Source organism: Mesoplodon mirus (assembly GCF_964341445.2).
Source record: "Mesoplodon mirus genome assembly, chromosome: 2".
Taxonomy (NCBI): domain Eukaryota; kingdom Metazoa; phylum Chordata; class Mammalia; order Artiodactyla; family Ziphiidae; genus Mesoplodon; species Mesoplodon mirus.
The window spans coordinates 136,939,941-136,953,925 of NC_138977.1; positions in this window are offsets into that span (position 1 = coordinate 136,939,941).

Consider the following 13,985-nt stretch of genomic DNA (forward strand, 5'->3'; position numbering starts at 1 on the left):
TGTATGAGGGACTGTTTTGTGAAGCGAGATGACCAGCCTCTTTCCTGCATTGCTTTATATGAAAAAAACCAGCATGGATAGCCAATGCAACTGACATTTGAGAAGAACCATAGCATTTCCAAGCTGGAAGGGAGGCTTAGAGATCAAGCTGAAAGTACTTTCCTAAGAGGGTGGGAGTATATAGAGCATAGTGGATAAGAGCTTTGAGTCAGGCATCCTGAATTCATGTCCTGTCTCTGCCACTCATAGTGGAATTATAAGTAGGAGGATAATGTAGCTATTAAGTAACTTTAAGCAAATTGCTCAGACTCCCTGAGCTTCGATTTCCTTATCTGTAAAATGAGGAATAATTATAGTACCCATCTCATTGGGCTATTGTGAGGATTAAAGGGGATAAAGTATAAAAAGAGTACAGTGCTTTGCACAAAGTGCTCAAATAGCAGCTATTATTAAGGCTGATGGGGCAATCCATGGAAACCTCTTTCCTGGAAACAGGATAGATCCCCCATGTGTTTGATATTAGATGGGTAAAGGGTAGAAGAATATCATTGCAAGCTGGGTATTGATGGGGGTGGGGCAGGCAAAAGAGGCAAAGTTGCCCAGAGAAAGGATGGGTCCTCAGTGTCTTCAGGGGCTGTGCCTTGGGACCTCAACTAGGGAAGGCCCCATCTTTTGGTCCCAGTTTTAGATCTGCTGAAGATAGTCATTCATTTAAAAAAAAAAGACCTCTCTGATTATAAGTCTATGAAGGCTCTGCTCAGATTTCCCTTTAAGGGCCTTAAATGCACACACAAGCCAGCACAGACCAGTTTAAAAAAAAAAAAAAAAGCCTGGCCAGTAATGGCACACAGAAACTGATACTTACACGATACTGTTAAGTGCACTCTTTTAAACCACTAATTCTTATTCCACGAAAAGTGGTCTTTATGGCAAAGTCCTTAAGAGATCCAACAGCTTGTATAACCAGCAAACCTCATGGTTGGTTAGCAGCTTCAGGACTTGGATTCCCAGTGATAAACAAAAGAATTCCAAAGGCCACAATCCATAAACTCTCCATAGAAACATATGGAACTACTTAAGTCAGTTGGCTCAGAGCTGTTGTTTTGAAAACAAGTATCCTCAGCCAGAATCTCCACTGAGTGCTATTTATTGAATGGTTAGAAGGGCAAGACCCCATGGGTCCTGTAGGGCAGCTCTTCAGCAGTCTCAAACATTCTGCAGATATCTCTCTGAGCCTCCTGATACCCAGGAAAGGATATAGGAAGTCTGTACATTTGTACCCATTCTACCAAAGGCATTGAGGACACTCATTGAGGAGTGTGCACTCCTCAAATATCCTTCTATAAATCTCTGATCGCAAGATCGTATGCCTCCAACTCTCTCCTTTCTTACTCTCATTTCTTTTTTGATTATCACCCCTACCATCAAGATTCAACTCACCACTCTGTCCTTTGTACCTTGACAATAGTCCATTAAAGCATATAATAACTGATTCCAAGCCCGTCTCCTACTACTGAACTGTAAGTTCCCTGAGAGCAGCAACTTTTATCTGCTTCTCTTCCATATCTCCAGGATTTGACTTAGTAGGTGCTTCACAATTCTTTTCTTGTTGTATTAATAAAATCTAATTAATTAAGATTATAAATTACTGAATACATACTTAGGTCCTAATTATCCTGAACTTTTCAGTCAGTGGTAGAGCCAATGACTAGGACTCAAAATTCTGATACTCACTATTACGAGTTACTTCACAAAGACTTACTTAGTAAACCCATCATGTAATTGCTCACGTTCTCTGATGGAAATTATGTGGCCACTAAGATGCAGATGTAGGATAGCTTTGGGATCTATTGGTCATCATACTTCAAAACACGGACATAGCCAACTTTTCTGGCTTGTGCTCTGTGAGTAATTTGTCCTGGTCCCCGATCAACACAGATTGTCATTCTCTTTTTAAAACAAATAATGGGAGGTTTTTTTTTTTTCTCTCATTATTAAAGTATTACTCAAGACTTTCTGTTCTAGCAAAATGCAGACTAAGATAAATCTCACTATAAAAACCTAGAAATGCTGGATAAAATATGTTTCAAATTCATAGCCAAGCTCTCAAGAAAGAAAGAGAAATCCTCAGGCACCAGAAACAGAGAGGTAATTGAAAACAGAACAAAGTTTCAAAGTGTCTGCTCATAATATAGCTGCATTATAGTGATGGAAAGTTTATTATTGATCTATTCACCTAAGTGCTTGGAATTTCATGCTCATGTGGGGACATAGGTGGGCATTGGCCCATATGTACAGAGATAGAACTGAGGACACTGCATAAAAGTTACAACCCTTAAAGGACTGCACCCTATGTGAAGGGGATAAGTAAAAATCCATCCATTAGTGTAGGCAGATATCAAGGAAATTAAAAATGTAGATGGATGGGTTACAGAGCAATTCGATACAGCAAGAAAAGTCATAAACTGGAAAACAGATTTGAGGAAATTATCCAGAAGTCACAAGGACATAAAAGTCTGGAAAATATGAAAGATTAAGAGACATGGAAGATGGAATGAGGAAGTATAACATATATTTAATTCCAAAAGTGGAAAATAGAGAAAATAGGACACTTAAAAATTTTTTTTAAGATAATGGCTGAATTTTTACATAAATGACTAAAAGACTTGAATCCTGAAGTTCAATAATAATAAAAAGTTCCGAGAAGAATAAATTAAACTAAACCCAGAGCTTGCCATAACATAATAAAACTTTAGCAATTCAAAGACAAAGAAGAGATCTCAAAGTGCCATGCAAAAATAACCATGAATGTAGAATTCAATGCCCAGCTAAGCTCTCATTAAAAAATGAAGGTAAAATAAACATATATTTTTGGGGGGCTTCCCTGGTGGTGCAGTGGTTGAGAATCCTCCAGCCACTGCAGGGGACATGGGTTCAAGCCCTGGTCTGGGAAGATCCCACATGCCGCAGAGCAACTAAGCCCGTGCGCCGCAACTACTGAGCCTGCGCTCTAGAGCCTAAGAGCCACAACTACTGAAGCCCACACGACTAGAGCCCGTGCTCCGCAGCAAAGAGAAGCCACTGCAATGAGAAGCCCGAGCACCGCGACAAAAAGTAGCCCCCGCTCACCGCAACTAAAAAAAAAAAAGAAAGCCCACGCACAGCAACAAAGACCCAATGCAGCCAAAAAAAAAAAAAAAAAAAGTGATGAGATGCCTCAGTTTGGTCAGGGGTGTCCTCATTTAAAAAAATAATAATATAAAAATAAAAAAATATATATATTTTAAATACCAAGAAAGTTTACTGCTCACAGATGATGAAATTAGCACCTCCATAACTGACCAAACTTTATGCTATGATTTCTAAAAGTTAAAAATTGAACTGACAGGGGCTTCCCTGGTGGCGCAGTGGCTGAGAGTCCACCTGCCGATGCAGGGGACACGGGTTCGTGCCCCGGTCCGGGAAGATCCCACATGCCGTGGAGCGGCTAGGCCCGTGAGCCACGGCCGCTGAGCCTGCGCGTCCGGAGCCTGTGCTCCGCAACGGGAGAGGCCACAACAGTGAGAGGCCCGCGTACCGCAAAAAAAAAAAAAAAAAAAAAAAAAAATTGAACTGACAAAAATATTCTAATGTTCTACTCCTTGAACAACAATCATGACCCCTTTATAGACCTTTAATGCCATATTCCTCTATTTTTTCAGAACAAAGAACCCCCTTCTTTTAAAAGGCATATTTGAATCTTTTTATGTATATATATTTGAAATCTTTCAGCCTTCTTGTTTTGAAAATGTATAGTTGACCCTCTTTTGAAATTTGTTTGTGAGTACTAGCCCTCCCTTCCTTGTGGATCCTAAAGTAATTCTTGGAAGGGGTACACGTTTGCATGGGGGTGGAGAGGAACCTTGCATTCACATTTAAAAGAGAACTTACAAAATGTATGTAAAAAGAAATGAGTTGTGATATGTAGTTCTGGCCTCTGGTTGCCAGTCTTTTCATTTCTTCCTGCATGAAGATCTTAAATAAATGACAAAAAGGCACATTTTAAAATACTAAATCTGTAGGTTTTCTAAAACATGGACGCTTATTGAAAGAAATACTAAAGATATACTCACAAAGAAGAAAATTTTAACCAAAAAGTAAAGTGGAATGCAAAGAGCAAGGGTGCTCAGAGTAATTAATAAACGTGGGTAAATTTAAACAAACATGTATTGGCAATTCCCTGGTGGTCCAGTGGTAAGGACTCAGCGCTTTCACTGCCGGGGCCTGGGTTCAATCCCTGGTCAGGGAACTAAGAAGATCCCACAGGGCACGGCCCGCCCAAAAAAAACAAACATGTATTAGTCAGAGTTCTCCAGAGAAACAGAACCAGTGGGATCTATACAGAGAGAGAGATAGAAGAAGAAATTTATTACAGAAGCCTCATGATCTGCCATCTGCAAGCTGGAGAACCAGGAAAGCCAGTGGTATAATTCAGTCTAAGTTCAAAGACCTGAGAGTGGGGGATTGATAGTATAAAGTCCTGATCAGAGTCTGAAGGCCCAAGAACCAGGACCACTGATGTCTGAGGGCAAAAGAAGATCCATGTCTCAGCTCAAGCATAAAGAGAGAATTTATGCTTCTTTCACCTTTTTATTCTAGTCAGGCCCTCAATGGATTGGATGATACCCACCCACATTGTGAGGACGATCATTTTTACTCAGTCTAACTGACTGAAATGATAATCTCTTCCAGAGACAACCCCACAGACACACCCAGAAATAATGTTTTACCAGCTATGTGGGCATCCTGTAGCCCAGTCAAGTTGGACACATAAAATTAACTATCACAATGGAGAAAAGGGAACCCTCCTACATTGTTGGTGGGAATGTAAATTGGTGCATCCACTATGGAAAACAATATGGCAGTTCCTTTAAAAACTAAAAATAGAGTTACCATATGATCCAGCAATCCTTTACTCCTTGGGCACCTAGAACACTAACTCTCCTGAAGCTCCACTGGTCCCTTATACCCAGTGGGCAGGGACTTGCCCTGCTGTACCTGCTTAAGTACACCTCTAGGTAGGAGAGCATGTTGGCCATGCAAAGTGCATATGGCAGAGCAGTCACTGCTCCATGTTGCTTACTGGGCTCAGCTCCTCCAGAGACCGTGGGGCTCCCTGTCAAACCTTGTCCTGCTCAAGCCTCCCTCCAAGGAATCTTGGCTGTGGCTTCTAGCAGACTGGGCCTCCAGTCAGGCCTGCCAGGATGTCCTGAGGGCCAAGGGGATCAATATCTGTAACTGATGCTTGGCATTCCAGCATACCTGGCACATTTGTTAGCAGCTTTGAATTAAGTCAAGCTTCTTAATTGTGTTGCTTAAATTTTCTAAATTCTTACTAACTTTTTATGTGCTTGATCACCCTTTTCCCATCTTCTGTCCTTTATTACATATTTAATTCTATTCTTTTGAAACCTTAAGTTAGTCATTATTGTGCTAATCAGCTGCCTTTGCTCTCAGAATCCTTAAGATCTACTCTCATAGTAAATTTCAAGTATACAATATAGTATTATTAACTATAGTCAACACTATGTAAATTAGATCCTCAGAACTTATTCATCTTATAACTGAAGGCTTGTACACTTTGACCAGCATCTCCCTTTTTCGCCCATCCCCTAGCCTGTTACATGATAGCGCAGATGCCGGGAGGCCAAAGCAGGACCTGCCAAGTCCTTTTAGAGGATAGACCTGGATAACTCTTCCCTCCTCAACTGGTTGAAGAAGTCACAGGCCAGCCCATATTCAACAAAAGGAGAAATAGACCCCACCTCTCAATGGGAAGAGTGTCAAAGAATTCATGGCAATCTTTAATCCACCACCAATGCCTTTGTCTGTTTGTGACTAAGGCACACTTGAGTGAATGCCAAGCTACAGGTAAGTAACTGCTCTACCAATTCATTTGCATAATGAATTTTAAACCACTCACTACGGGAACGTTTGTTTGGATTTGTCTTTTGTCTAAGTCAGGGTTCAATCCTTGAAGCAGAACCACTAGGAGATCAGCTACCTAGCTACCTGGATAGATAGATAGATAGATGGAAAAATTTATTGATAGATAGATACATAGATGATAGATTTGTTATAGGTTTGACCTTATATAAGGCTAGCTAAGCAGTCTCTATAAGGCTGTTATTTTTTTATCTAATGGTGGATATGAAGCCCACAAAGTAGACGAAATAGGTATAAATGATGAGCAAAGTCAAGTTAGAACCCACCAGCATGAGCTAGAATAAGAAATTTCAACATTACATTGGTCCATGTAATAAAGAGCTTTAGATGCTTTCAAAGTAATTTCAACTGAATTGTTTTTTAAATGTCTTAAATATTTTTTGTCATTTATTTGGGCAAAGTTTTTCACTGTTTTTTTTTTAAACCACCAATTTGGAGAGATTAGAAGGGGTCAATTATTATTAAGTCTTGATCAGGAATGGTATATAGTCATTTCTAATATAAAACTTGATATAAGAAGGTTATGTTTATGAAAGAAAACAAGTTTCTCATATAAAATTTTGAAAATGTTTTAACTAGGCTTATAAAAATGTAATAGTTAATGTCTTATCTAATGTTTCGTATTTTTTATAATTATATAAAAGAAAAGATGTTTAATAAACATTTTGCTAAACCCTATAAAAATTTTCAAATCAATTCCATCGTATGCTACTGTGCTGTACAAATATTATAATTTTCTGTATGTGTCATGGCATTAAAAGGATTGAAATCACTGATGTAAATTGATGTATACAGATTTTTCTACCAAACAAAAAAAGTCACATTATGTTTAGGTGCACATTATACATTTGCAGAAACTGACCACATTTTAGGGAACAAAGCACATCTCAACATACAGCAAAGAATTAATATCATACCAAGCTCTTTAACCACAATTCAATTAAGCTATAAATCAATGATATAAATCAAATAAAGCAAAAAGAACTCCACATATTTGGCGATTTTAAAGCATGCATTTCGCCCACTCTCACCTCTTCTATTCAACATAGTATTGAAAGTCCCAACCACAGCAATCAGACAAAAAAAAGAAATAAAAGGTATACAAATTAGAAGGGAAGAGGTAAAATTGCCATTATATGCAGATAATATGATACTATATATAGAAAACACTAAAGACTCCACACAAAAACTACTAGAACTGATAAATGAATTCACCAAGGTAGCAGGGTACAAGATTAAAATACAGAAATCAGTTACATTTCTTTACACCAACAATGAAATATCAGAAAGGGAATGTAAAAAAAAAAAATACCATGTAAAATCAGAAACCCCAAAATAAAATACTTAGGAATAAATCTCACCAAGGAGATGAAAGACTTATACACTGAGAACTATAAAACATTAATAAAGGAAACTGAAGATGATTCAAATAAATGGAAAGATATCCCATGCTCTTGGATTGGAAGAATTAATATTGTTAAAATGGCCATACTACCCAAAGCAATCTATAGATTTAATGCTATCCCTATCAAATTACCTATGACACTTTTCACAGAACTAGAACAAATAATCCTAAAATTCAAATGGAACCATAAAAACCTAGAATTATCAAAGCAATCCTGAAGAAAAATAACAAAGCAGGAGTCATAACCTTCCCAGACTTCACACAATACTACAAAGCTACGGTAATCAAAACAGCATGGTATTGGCACAAAAACAGATATATGGATCAATGGAACAGAATAGAGTGCCCAGAAATAAACCCACACACCTACAGTCAATTAATCTTCGACAAAAGAGGCAAGAATACACAATAGGAAAAAGACAGTCTCTTCAGCAAATGGTGTTGGGGAAGTTGAACAGCTGCATGTAAATCAATGAAGTTAGAACACACCCTCTCACCATACACAAAAATAAACTCAAAGTGGCTTAAAGATTTAAACATAAGACATGACACCATAAAACTCCTAGAAGAGAACATAGGCAAAACATTCTCTGACATAAATTGTATCAATGTTTTCTTAGGTCAGTCTCCCAAGGCAATAGAAATAAAAACAAAAACAAATAAATGGGACCTAATCAAACTTACAAGCTTTTGCAAAGCAAAGGAAACAATAAACAAAACAAAAAGGCAACCTACAGAATGGGAGAAAATATTTCCAAATGATGTAACCAACAAGGGCTTAATTTCCAAAATATACAACTCAATATCAATCAATCAATCAATAAATGGACAGAAGACCCAAATAGACATTTCTCCAAAGAAAACATACACATGGCCAATGGGCACATGAAAAGATGCTCAACATCACTAATTATTAGAGAAATGCAAATCAAAACTACAATGAGCTACCACCTCATAGCAGTCAGAATGGCCATAATTAAAAAGTCTACAAATAACAAATGCTGGAGGGGCTGTGGAGAAAAGGGAACCCTCCAACACTGTTGGTGGCAATGTAAATTGGTGCAGCCACTGTGGAGAACAGTATGGAGGTTTCTCATAAAACTAAAAACAGAATTACCATATGATTCAGCAATCCCACTCCTGGGCATATATCCACACAAACTATAATTCAAAAAGATACATGCGGGCTTCTCTGGTGGCACAGTGGTTGAGAGTCCGCCTGCCAATGCAGGGGACGCGGGTTCGTGCCCTGGTCCGGGAGGATCCCACATGCCATGGAGCGGCTGGGCCCGTGAGCCAAGGCCACTGGGCCTGAGTGTCCGGAGCCTGTGCTCTGCAACGGGAGAGGCTACAACAGTGAGAGGCCCGTGTATCGCAAAAAAAAAAAAAGAAAAAGATACATGCACCCCTATGTTCATAGCTTCACTATTCACAATAGTGAAGACACGGAAACAACCTAAATGTCCATCGACAGATGAATGGATAAAGATGATGTGGTACATATATACAATGCAATACTAATCAGCATAAAAAAGAACAAAATAATGCCATTTGCAGCAACATGGATGCAACTAGAAATTATCATACTAAGTGAAGTTAAGTCAGAAAGAGAAAGACAAAAAACACGATATCACTTGTATGTGGAATCTAATTATGACACAAATGAACCAATCTATGAAACAGCGAGTCACAGACATATAGAACAGAGTGCTAGTTGCCAAGGGGGAGGGGGCTGGGGGAGGGATGGAGTGGGACGTTGGGCTTAGCAGATGTAAGCTTTTATATGTAGAATGGATAAACAACAAAGTCCTATTGTATAGCACAGAGAACTATATTCTATACATATCCTGTGATAAACCATAATGGAAAAGAATATATTAAAAAATGTGTATATGTGTATAACTGAATCACTTTGCTGTACAGCAGTCAGTAATTAACACAACATGGTAAATCAACTATACTTCAATAAAAAATAAATAAATAAAATAAACAAAACATGCTTTTCCTCTAGGCAAATTCTTAATCAACTTCTAGTTTCAGCCTATTATCCAGAAGAAACTGTCTGAATACCTTTATGACAGGATATTTTTGAAATGCCTTTATGTACGTTATGGATCAAAGAAGAAATAAATAACATTGGGAATTAGAAAATACTTGGTACTGAGTTATAATTAAAACTATAAAAATATGTGAGGTGCAGCTAAAGCTACACTTAGAGGGAAATTTATTGTCTAAATACATGTGTTGACACAAAAGACTGAAAATTAATGAGCTAAATAAACAACTCACTAAATTTTTTATTTTATTTATTTATTTATTTTTTATTTATTTTTTTTTTTTTTGCGGTATGTGGGCCTCTCACTGCCGTGGCCTCTCCCGTTGCGGAGCACAGGCTCCGGACGCACAGGCCCAGCGGCCATGGCTCACAGGCCCAGCCGCTCCGTGGCATGTGGGATCTTCCTGGACCGGGGCACGAACCCGTGTCCCCTGCATCGGCAGGCAGACTCTCAACCACTGCGCCACCAGGGAAGCCCTAAATTTTTTAAAAAGACAAATGGACTAGTGTAAAGAAAATGATAAAGATAAGACTGAAAATTAATGAACTAAAAGCAATGAAACAATAGTTACAAAACCCAAAAGTGATTTGAAAACAAACTTCTAACAAGACTTTGAATAAAAGAGAGAATAAGAATAAAAGATTTCATGAACAAAAGGAGACACAGTTTAAAATATGGTTGATATTTAATAATCATAAAAGAATGTTTTGAACAACTATATTACAAATTAATTAGAAAATACGTGAAAAAGACAATTTTTTGAAACAAATGTAAAATCAAAACTGACTCCCCCTGTCACCCCCCTTAAAAAAGGAAATCTGAATAAACCACTGAACAACTGAAGAAATTGAATCAGTAATTAAAGTGTACCCAGAACAAAATTTAAAAACATAGGCCCAAATAATTTTCAAGGGCAGTTCTACCATACTTTCAAGGAATAGACAATTCCAGAATCATCCAGAAAATAGAAAAGAAAAGAAAAGAGAAGAAAGGAAAGGAATCTACAAGCAACTATGTTTATTTCATGAGGCAGATATAACTTGATCCCAAAACCAGACACAAAACTGAAAAGTCAATTGCATTTCTGAGCAAAGACCCAAAAATTCTAAATAAAATATTACCAAATGGATTTCAGCAATGCATTTAAATATATATGAATATATATTAATATTTTATTACTTTTTAAATCCTCACAATTATATATTAAAAAAGAAAAATATACATACATTTCAATACATGCAAAAAATATTTTACAGAATTCAATCATCTTTTCATGATTAAACTGATAGCTAACTTGCTTAACCTGATAAAAAGTACTTACCAAAAATATACAGAAAATATTATATTTAATGATGAAATTCAGAAACACTCTTGTTTAAATGCCAAGCAAAAGAAGAATACCCATTATAATCACTTCTGGTTAATTTTGTTCTGGAGGATATAAACAGCACAATAAGACAAGAAATAAAATGAGTAAAGGATTGGGAAGGAAGAAACAGAACTATAATTATTTGTAGATGATGTAAGGGACTTCAGCAAGGCTGATGGATTAAAATATCAACATATATATATATATATATATATATATATATATATATATATATATATATATATATATATATATATAGCATTCTTATACATCAGCCACAAGCAACTAGAAAAATGTAAGTTTAAGATAGATTCCATTTACAACAGGAACAACAAAAAGAAAAAAAAAAGACCTGGGAATAAATTTAACAAAATGTGTAAGATTTTATGATGAAAAAAATTGTAAGTATGTACTGACAGACTAAAATAAAAACTAAATAAATAGAGGTATATATTTACTCATGGGTTGGAAAATTCAAAATCATAAATATCTCAGTTATCCTCAAATTAAGCTATAAATTGAATGCAATTCCAGTCAACAGGGTTTTAAATAGAACTTGGTAAGTTAATTCTAATGCATATGGAAAAATAAATGTCAAGAATCCACAAAAATATTTCTGAAAGACATAAGAGTTGACTTGAACAAATGGAAAGACATCTTCTGTTCTTGGAAAGGACAACTCAACATTGTGAACACATCAGTTCCTCCTAAGTTCATTTATATATTTATGGCAATCTTGATGAAAATACCAACAAATGTCTTCATGAGTTTAGACAAGTCGATATTAAAATTTATATTAAAAAACATGAAATGATAGTCATGAAAACACCAAAAAAATGGGGAATTCCCTGGTGGTCCAGTGGTTAGGACTCAGTGTTTTCCCTGTTGTGGCCCAGGTTCAATATCTGGTTGGGGAACTAAGATCCCACAAGCCAGCTGGAGTGGCCAAAAAACACCCAAGAAACAAAACACAAACAATGAATGGAGGGAAAAGGAGTGTAGTCCTACCTCATTAAACATATTCTGAAGCCTCTATAATTAAAACAGTGTGAAACTAGCACAAGAATAGGCAAATAGATCAACGGACTAGAACAGAAAGCTCAACAGTAGACACAAATTCATATAGAATTTTAATATGTTATAAATGTGGCATCTCAAATCATTGTTACAGATGTGGATTTTATAGTAAATAGTGCTCAAATAACTGGACATTCATTGAGAAAAAGGTAAATTAGATCTATAACTTACACCATACACACAAAAAAATTCAAATGGACCAAAAATCTAAATGGAGAAAAATGAAACCATACAAGTACTGGAAGAAAGCATGGGGAATTCCTCTTCAGCCCTTGGTATGGGAAAGACTCTATGACTCAAAATCCAGAAGCAATAAAAGATCGACAAATTTGACTACATAAAAAATATTTTATTTATTTATTTTTTATTTTAAAAAATATTTTATTTATTTATTTTATTTTATTTTTGGCTGTATTGGGTCTTCACTGCTGCACGTGGGCTTTCTCTAGTTGTGGCGAGCAGGGGCTACTCTTCATTGCGGTGTGAGGGCTTCTCATTGTGGTGGCTTCTCTTGTTGCAGAATATGGGCTCTAGGTGCATGGGCATGTAGTTGTGGCACAAGGACTCAGCAGTTGTGGCTCATGGACTCGAGAGCACAGGCTTGGTAGTTGTGGCACATGGGCTTAGTTGCTCCACGTCATGTGGGATCTTCCCAGACGAGAGATCAAACCTCTGTCCCCTGCATTGGCAGGTGGATTCTTAACCACTGTGCCACCAGGGAAGTGCCATAAAAAACATTTTAAATTGCATTACAAAGTGGCACTACAAATAAAGTCAAAGGGCAACTGACAAACTGGGAGAAAATATTTGCAACATATATGACCAAATACTAATAACACTAACATATGACGAACTCTTTTAAATAAATGAGGGACAAAGGAACAAAACCCCATAGAAAAATGGGAAACATACATGAACAAACAGTTCACCAAAAGTAGATATAGAAAAATCTTCAAATTCGCTCATAATTAGAGAAATAATCTTAAAATAAAACTATGATACCATCTTGTACCTCTTGGATTAGAAACAATTAAAAAGTATGAGAACACAATCTGTTGGTGAGCCTATCAGGAAAAGACTCTTTCATGCAGTGCTGGTGGTAGTGCAAACTGGTGCAGTGTTCTGGAGGAAAGTTTGACAATAACTAACAAAACTACATATACACTTACCTTTTAACCCAGTAATCTCACTTCTAGAAATCTACTCTGCAGATACACTTTCAATAACAGTCAGAAAAAAAATGTATGCCCAAGGTTAGTCATCTGCAGCATTGTCTGTAATTACAAAAAGTTGGAAACACAGAAAGAGAAATTAAGAAAACAATCCCTTTTACCATTGCATCAAAAAGAATGAAATACCTAGGAATAAACCTACCTAAGGAGGTACAAAAGACCTATACTCCAAAAACTATAATATGTTGATGAAAGAAATCAAAGACCACAAACACAGATGGAAAGATATACAACGATCTTGGATTGGAAGAATCAATATTGTTAAAATGACCATACTACCCAAGGCAATCTACAGATTCAGTGCAATCCCTATCAAATTACCAACAGCATTTTTCACAGAACAAAAATTTTTAAAATTTGTATAGAAACACAAAAGACTCTGAATAGCCAACACAATCTTGAGAAAGAAAAATGGAACTGAAGGAATCATGCTTCCTGACTTCAGACTATACTACAAAGCTACAGCCATCAAAACAGTATGGGGGGCTTCCCTGGTGGCGCAGTGGTTGGGTGTCCGCCTGCAGATGCAGGGGACACGGGTTCGTGCCCTGGTCCGGGAGGATCCCACATGCCACGGAGCGGCTGGGTGCGTGAGCCATGGCCGCTGAGCCTGCGCGTCTGGAGCCTGTGCTCCGCAACGGGAGAGGCCACAACAGTGAGAAGCCTGTGTACCGCAAAAATAAACAAACAAAAAAACCAGTATGGGACTGGCACAAACACACACACACAGATCAATGGAACAAGATAGGCAACCCAGAAATAAACCCACACACAAACCCACACACTTATGGTCAATTAATCTACAAAAAGGGAGGAAAGAATATACAATAGAGAAAAGATAGTCTCTTCAATAAGTGGTG